Below are 6,787 nucleotides of genomic sequence, written 5' to 3'. Positions count from 1 at the left end.
CGACCTGAGCTTTAAAGCCAGCATGTGCCCGTAGCATTGCAAAGGTGGGTGTGTTCTGAAAGCAGCTCACAGCCAGAGTCCCTAGACCTGCACATCTGGTTCCTAATCGACTAGATCAAGCCAATAAGAGCGAAGATTATTATTACTGTCAATCCTGCATAATTAATAGAATCAATAATAACAAGCCATAAATATAATACACATAACTCATTAATATCAATCGTAATTTGCCATTGACAACAATGCTAACTGAAAAATGATCAATAACTATTTCAAGTGATTATTAAGTGCTGTTATTAATACATATTTGGAGACTATTTGCTCTATTGCTTAAAGGCTCCCACTTTTTTCTTTTAAACAGACCTGCCCAACCACTTAGAACATCTGGGTTACCCTGGAAAACAGCTGTCTGACAACCACAGATGTGGGGAGTTTTTGTAAAAAACGGGTTCTGTTGGTTAGAGCACAGAGCTTCAAGAGATTAAAGTCCTGGTCCTGCAAGGTGCCCAACATGAATGAACCCCAAATGGAGCTCCCAGTGTCTTCAGCAGGGCTCTGCATGCAGAGCATATTGCACAATTGGGTCCACAGATTCTATTCCTGGCTTTGGCAATGACTCACAGTGTAGTGTTGGGGAAGTCAATTTCTCTGTTTCTTAAACCCTTGTCCTCCAGTGAACTCTATGAGGGTGTAGGGATGTGGCCAGGCCATGGGGATCCCATGGCACAATTGGGGTCTCAGCTGCTCCATCAATAAAATGGGGTAAATCATACTGACCTACCTCCCAGAGGTGATCTGAAACTTAATTCAGTAATGGCCTCAATCCTGCCAATACTCCTGCAGATGAGTGAGTAACTATGCATGTGAGTCTCCCTGTGCCTGTAGTTATTTCCAGGATGTTTGTTAAGTGCTTTGAAATTCTTGTAGGAAGGCACAAGAAATGAGCATATCCTTAAAAAAATATTTTATTTTAATCCATATTTAAAATTATTTTATTCTATATGTAGTAGAAACACATTGGAGGCAAAGTCAAAAACAATTAAAATCAGCTGAGTTTCTGACAAATTATATTGCATTGGCAGTGAGATGGTCTGTGCTGGCCTTTACTATTGCTCACTGCTTTGCATCCATGATTGAATATTGTTTAATGGGTTTATTTACTCCTAGTTTAATTTGCAGGGATGTCTTTGCCAATCCAGTTTCCTCCTCCCCTCTCCAAGATAAATTGCTTCCACTGTACACATGCTCGATTCTTCACACAGCAGTTATATAATAATCGTAACAACTCATTATCATGGTGGGGCCAGAGCAGAGTTCAGGCTGATCATGGTGATGAAGCAAGAAACTTGCAATCTCAGCACATTTTAGAGCCAATAATGAAGAAGCAGTTGGAAGGCGATAGATGTAGAGACCATAGGTAACCACAGGCATTTACTGATTACAAAATGCACCTTCAAAATTAAGCTCTGGAGTGAATGTCTATCCTAATGGGTACCACAGAGTCAAATGCTAATCTCAGAACACCAGTGTAAATCCAAAGTAACCCCACACTGATGTAAATCTGGAGTAACTTTATTGTCTTCAATGTGACTGAGATCAGGATCTGGCCAGCCATGTGTAATGAGTTGCTATGAGAAACTCAACTTTTGTATTTCCCAAATTTGTGTGTTTAAATTCAAACCTCATTTCCACCTACTCCTCCTTCACTCCCTAAACTTCTTCCTTCTTCTTAGTGCTCTATTTGTCTCCATCTTCCATTTACAGCTTTGCATCTGTTTTCATGCTGCCTCTTCCCTTGGAACAACTTCCCAATTCTTGCCCACCAAACACCCTTTCTCTCTTTTAAATCTCTCCTTTAATTCCATGGGTCAACTTCTCTGGCAGCTAACTCCATTGAACTCAGTAGAGTTACATCAGCAGAGAATCTGGCCCCCTGTTTCCAAGGAATCTTTCCTGTTTTGTTCTCCTTGCCAATAAGGTCTCCATCCCCTCTCATATTTCAACTGGTGTTCCACATCTCCTGGTCCTCCAAGGTCCTGAGCACCTCCTGTGAGGTGCTGAGTACTTTCAACTCCTGTTGATTTCTGTAGGTGTTGGAAGGGCTCAGCACCTTGCAGAATCAGGCCTTTAGGGTTCAATCCTGACAGCAAAGATGTCAGTGGGACCACTCACCTGTGTGAAGTTACTTGCATGCATGCAGGATTGGCCTTTAGAACATAAACTCTTCAGGGCAGGGAATATGCCCTGCTCTGAATCTGATCATGCAAAGTGCAGAGGACTAACAATTCCCAGTGGCCTCAGCAGGGGTTGAGGGTGCTCTGCACCCTGTTTAGAATCAGGACCTTTTTTGCAAAGCACTATGTACACTGACAGTGCTACATACACACTGACTGTTCTAACACTAAACCACAATTCATATCAATAAAATACATTGTTTGCAAAACACAGTCATTAAAGTGCCATTTTAAAATGAATTTTTCTGAAGTCAACTAATTGTTCTTTGCAGAAAATAGCAAGTCTCACTCGGCAACAACGTCATTGATTTTAAAAAAGGGCACAGCCAAAGTATTTTTAATAGTTTTAATTTAATTCCCCCCCACACACACACCAGTTATTTGCTTCAGGGTGTTTGTGGGAGAAAGAGGCAGGGAAATCCCTCCATCCTTTAAACTCTCAGCTTGCTGGTTTCAAGCATTCAATAACTTTCCAGCCTAGAGAACATATATCTCCTCTTCTCTCTATTTTTCTGAGGTTTTCATTATAGTTTGCTAAATGCATGATGACATGCTATTTGTCTCGCTCCACAGCTTCAAGACCTTTGGGTTGCTTCCTCCCTCTCCTCTAGGAACTAAACCAGTGATTTATTTATTCCATAAATAAATCACTGGTTTAGAACTCCTTGGAAGCCTGAATATGAAATGCCTTTTCCTACCCATTTTTCTCCTCTGTTACAAGCATATAAACTGCATTATTTGTAGTAGACTGTCTCAATCTGGGCTGTTGGGGCTAATTTTTTTTAATGAATGCTCTTTTTTATTGCTGTGAATGGGTTGATCATAAGAAATGTGAATTATCCACAGTCCCCATTGACTTAGGTTACATATTTGCTACATCTACGAAATTCCATGTGTTTTAAATGAAGAATTCCAGGATTTTGCAAACATTCTAAGAATAAAACTGAATCAATGTTGGCTTTCCCAAGCTAGACTTTCAAACGTGGCTTGTGTGTTTCCATGGCTCCTATTGTTTACAGCTAGTTATCCTGCCGTTTCCATCTAGGGAAAATTTCTCCACATTTTATTCAATCTTGATGTCTAAAAAAAGTTTGCTGACCCAGAAGCCTCAGATGTTTCTTTATAGACAGGGCCATTTAAGTCTGACAAAGGACAAATTTCTGAGCAATACCACCGGTTGGTGGTAATGTTGCCCCCTTTGGCTGAGCAGCGGGCAAATTTGGGGCCATACAAGTCAGTTTCCTGTTTGGAACAGAAATCAGTTCAATTTGTTCTCAGTGTAATTTGTTTATTTACAAAATAAACACCAGTCTTGTTTCTCTGAACAGCAGTCAGGACAAACTGTACGCAGGCAGCTCCCTGTGCAGATATCCCAAGTAAGAAACCACTGCCCTGTTCCTAGAACCAACTAGCTTGAGCCTCTGCCCCCTCCATTTAATTGGTGCAAAAACTGAATGTAGACGAGTCCATAGTCAAACATGTGTAGTCTGCTTCCTTCCAGAAACTACACTAAGTTCTCTCTCCTAATGATTAATACATAGTTCTGTCTGAGCCCTCAGCCCCTATGTACGAAACCTAGGAAAGCACATAAGCTCCACATTTTCCTTCTGAACTGAAGGGTCTCACAGTGGGTTGAGGAATCAGCCCTTTCCTTTGCATGCAGTTGTTTGCATTAGACAGGGCTGAGCTGTTCCTGTCTAGCACTGTGCAGGAACCAGAATTTTCACGTTGTACGAAATGCCATGGTTTTGACATTTGTTATAGTTTTGAAATTTCCCACAATGTGACGTGTTTGAAAAATATTTACTTCAGGTCAGTTGAAACATTTCGTTTCAATTTCAACATTTTTTTTTACTAATATCAAATACAAGAAATTTCAAAACAAAAAGTTGTTTCAAAACAAAAAAAGTGAAATAATATAATATAATAAAATGTTCTATTCTGAAAATGTCAGAGGAAGATTTCGATCTAATCAAAACGCTTTTTTCAATATTTTCTCTAAATTAAATTTTGTAAAAATTGACATGTTCCCACAGGAAGTTTTGGTTTCAATGAACCAATATTTTCTGACAGAAAAGCATCCCATTGGAAAATTTTGGACCAATTCTGCTCACGCTGTTGGTCACAAAGGAGAGCGTTTTAAGCACACCCCTTCACTTTAATAAGTTGGTCGGTCTGTGATCACTTTGCATCCAAGAACTTCTCAACATACGAACTTACACTCTTTGTAACATAGGGAACTGAATTCCCCCAGTGAAAAGTCCGGATCGTATGCTAAAACAGGAGCAAGTGGCAGCTCTAGCTCAAAAATGTAGGTGTGGCACTGTATCTTGCGTTAGTTTCACACGGATTGAAGAAGGCACTTCATGAAGTGCTCCTAGATGCCTTAATGTGGGGGCCTGGTTGTTCAGTAACAACCTGCAGTTGCTTTGCAGCCCCCCCATTGAAATGTGCACTATGCAAGTGGGACAGTAGAGTGGCTGTCCTGAAACATGACCTGATTCTCCTCTTACACTGATTTTACACCAGTGAATCCAACTAACGTCAATGGATTTATTCCTGATTCATACCAGTGTGAGAGGAAAATCAGGCTCTCTGGACATTTGTCTGGAAGGGCTATACAGAAGAGCAGTGTATAGAATTAGGATGAAGGTACATTTTACCTTGAGTTCTGTTCTCCTGGTTTCAAGGGGGGCAGAGCTCCTTTGTACCCTAGAGTGGAAAAAACACCACTGAACAAGAGGAGGCACAAGAATGAAAAAAGTCAGTCTGGAACAAGCCAGCTGAGGCACTTGAAAGAACAAAACAATGAGTTGCAAGAAACCAGAGACCAAAATTGGGGCAACAAAACATTGAGGGGGGGGGAATCCCTAAACATTGAACAAAAGGGCGTAAGAATTTGTGAGTACAGTAAGTGCAATGCCAGCCAGAGACACAGTCATGCGTTTAGGCTGCCAAAAAGACAATAGAAAGGGGCCTGACCATTCATTTCTATGCATCCAAAATTAGCACTGACTCCAATGGCAGTTTTGAGTATGCATGAAATGCAAGATGGGATTGCATGAGCGCTCACTGAGCTACTGAAGGCAGGAATCTCAATACAGTCAAGCTATTCCCCATGCTGAAATTAGATGACCATAGTTAAGGGGATGTGAAATCACTGTTCCCTTTCCCTCCTTTCTTGTCTGTGGACCAGATTCTGATCTCACTCACACTGGTGTCAGTCCATAGTCACCCTATTGACTTCAATCAGTTACCCTGGATTTCCACTACCATACACGATCTGAGAACCTGGCCTTATGTAGGTAGCTGCCTTTATTTTGTTTGTGCGTGTGTTTATTTGTTTTCATTCTCACCGCCTCCTTTCAGCTCTTCTATTAGTGTAAACTGGCAGATTTTCAGGAGCAAAGCTGTTATTACATAATGTTACACCAAAAGGTATATGAATGAATTCAGAGGAATGTGTGACTCAAGCCAGTTTTGAATCACTGATCCCTCTGAATTCATTCAGATGCCTTGGACATGCCATTGCAGGCTGTTTCTTTGCCCTGTAGTTTCCTGCTGCTTTCAGGATTTCCTGGAATCCAGCAGTAATGCCATAGGATGACGTCTTTCAGATGTTGGCTCTTGCCTTTTGTAGGATCAGGCTGTCAGAAGTATTGATCAAGTGCAACATATGCTGTATCTGCCTCCTGAGAGAGCTGCCGTGCTCAGCAACCACCTGACTTCACCCCGAATTAAGAGAGTTGGATCTCTCTAATACAGTTATTTACAAAAGAAAGCATCTCTGCATCCCACTGAAAGAGGTGAAAAATGAAAACATCTCCAGGGAAATCGCAGGTGACTCAGTAGGCCACACTCTTCCATCTGAATAAGGGTCCTATCAGCTCGCCTGGTCGTTGCAGATAGATAAATCCTGCTGTGATCCATCGGGTGGTACTGCCAAACAGGCCAGTTCACCCTGAGGTGGCTTCGTTTGAGTTACGTAAGCTGCAGTAGGCTACAAAAACAACAAGGAGTCCGGTGGCACCTTAAAGACTAACAGATTTATTTGGGCATAAGCTTTCGTGGGTAAAAAACCTCACTTCTTCAGAGGCATGGAGACAGTAGGCTATACCTCTCTAGTGCCCCCTTGGGGAGAGGGCAGGCAGTGCTCCTGCCTCAGAGTCCTGGGCATAGCCCTCCAGCTGGGCTATTCAGGGCGTCTGCACCCGTACAGGGTGGAGTTAAAGTAGCCCACGCCAGAAGTCAGGATGCTTCTCCCGCCCACAAAAAGCAGTCGTGGGCCTTCGGGAAGCCAAAAAAGAGAGAAAAGTACCAGCCCTTCTCCTTACTGAGAGGGCCTGGGCAGCCAAGGGGCTCAGGCTGTTTCTCCAGTCAGCAACCCCCAGCTGTGTGGTCACAATGCAACTGAAATTTGATCTGGCCACCCCCCCTACTGACAGGGGGTCAGCAGGGCCAAATTTCCGTGAGTGATGTTGCAACCCGGTGCACGGGGTCATAAAGCCACTGAAATTTGACCTGACCGCCCCTCTGTGCGGATGGAAGGACGG

Source organism: Terrapene carolina, unplaced genomic scaffold (assembly GCF_002925995.2).
Source record: "Terrapene carolina triunguis isolate 2854851 unplaced genomic scaffold, T_m_triunguis-2.0 Scaffold234, whole genome shotgun sequence".
Classification (NCBI taxonomy): domain Eukaryota; kingdom Metazoa; phylum Chordata; order Testudines; family Emydidae; genus Terrapene; species Terrapene triunguis.
The sequence above is the reverse complement of the archived record's forward strand: the minus strand, read 5'-3'. Positions refer to the sequence as shown.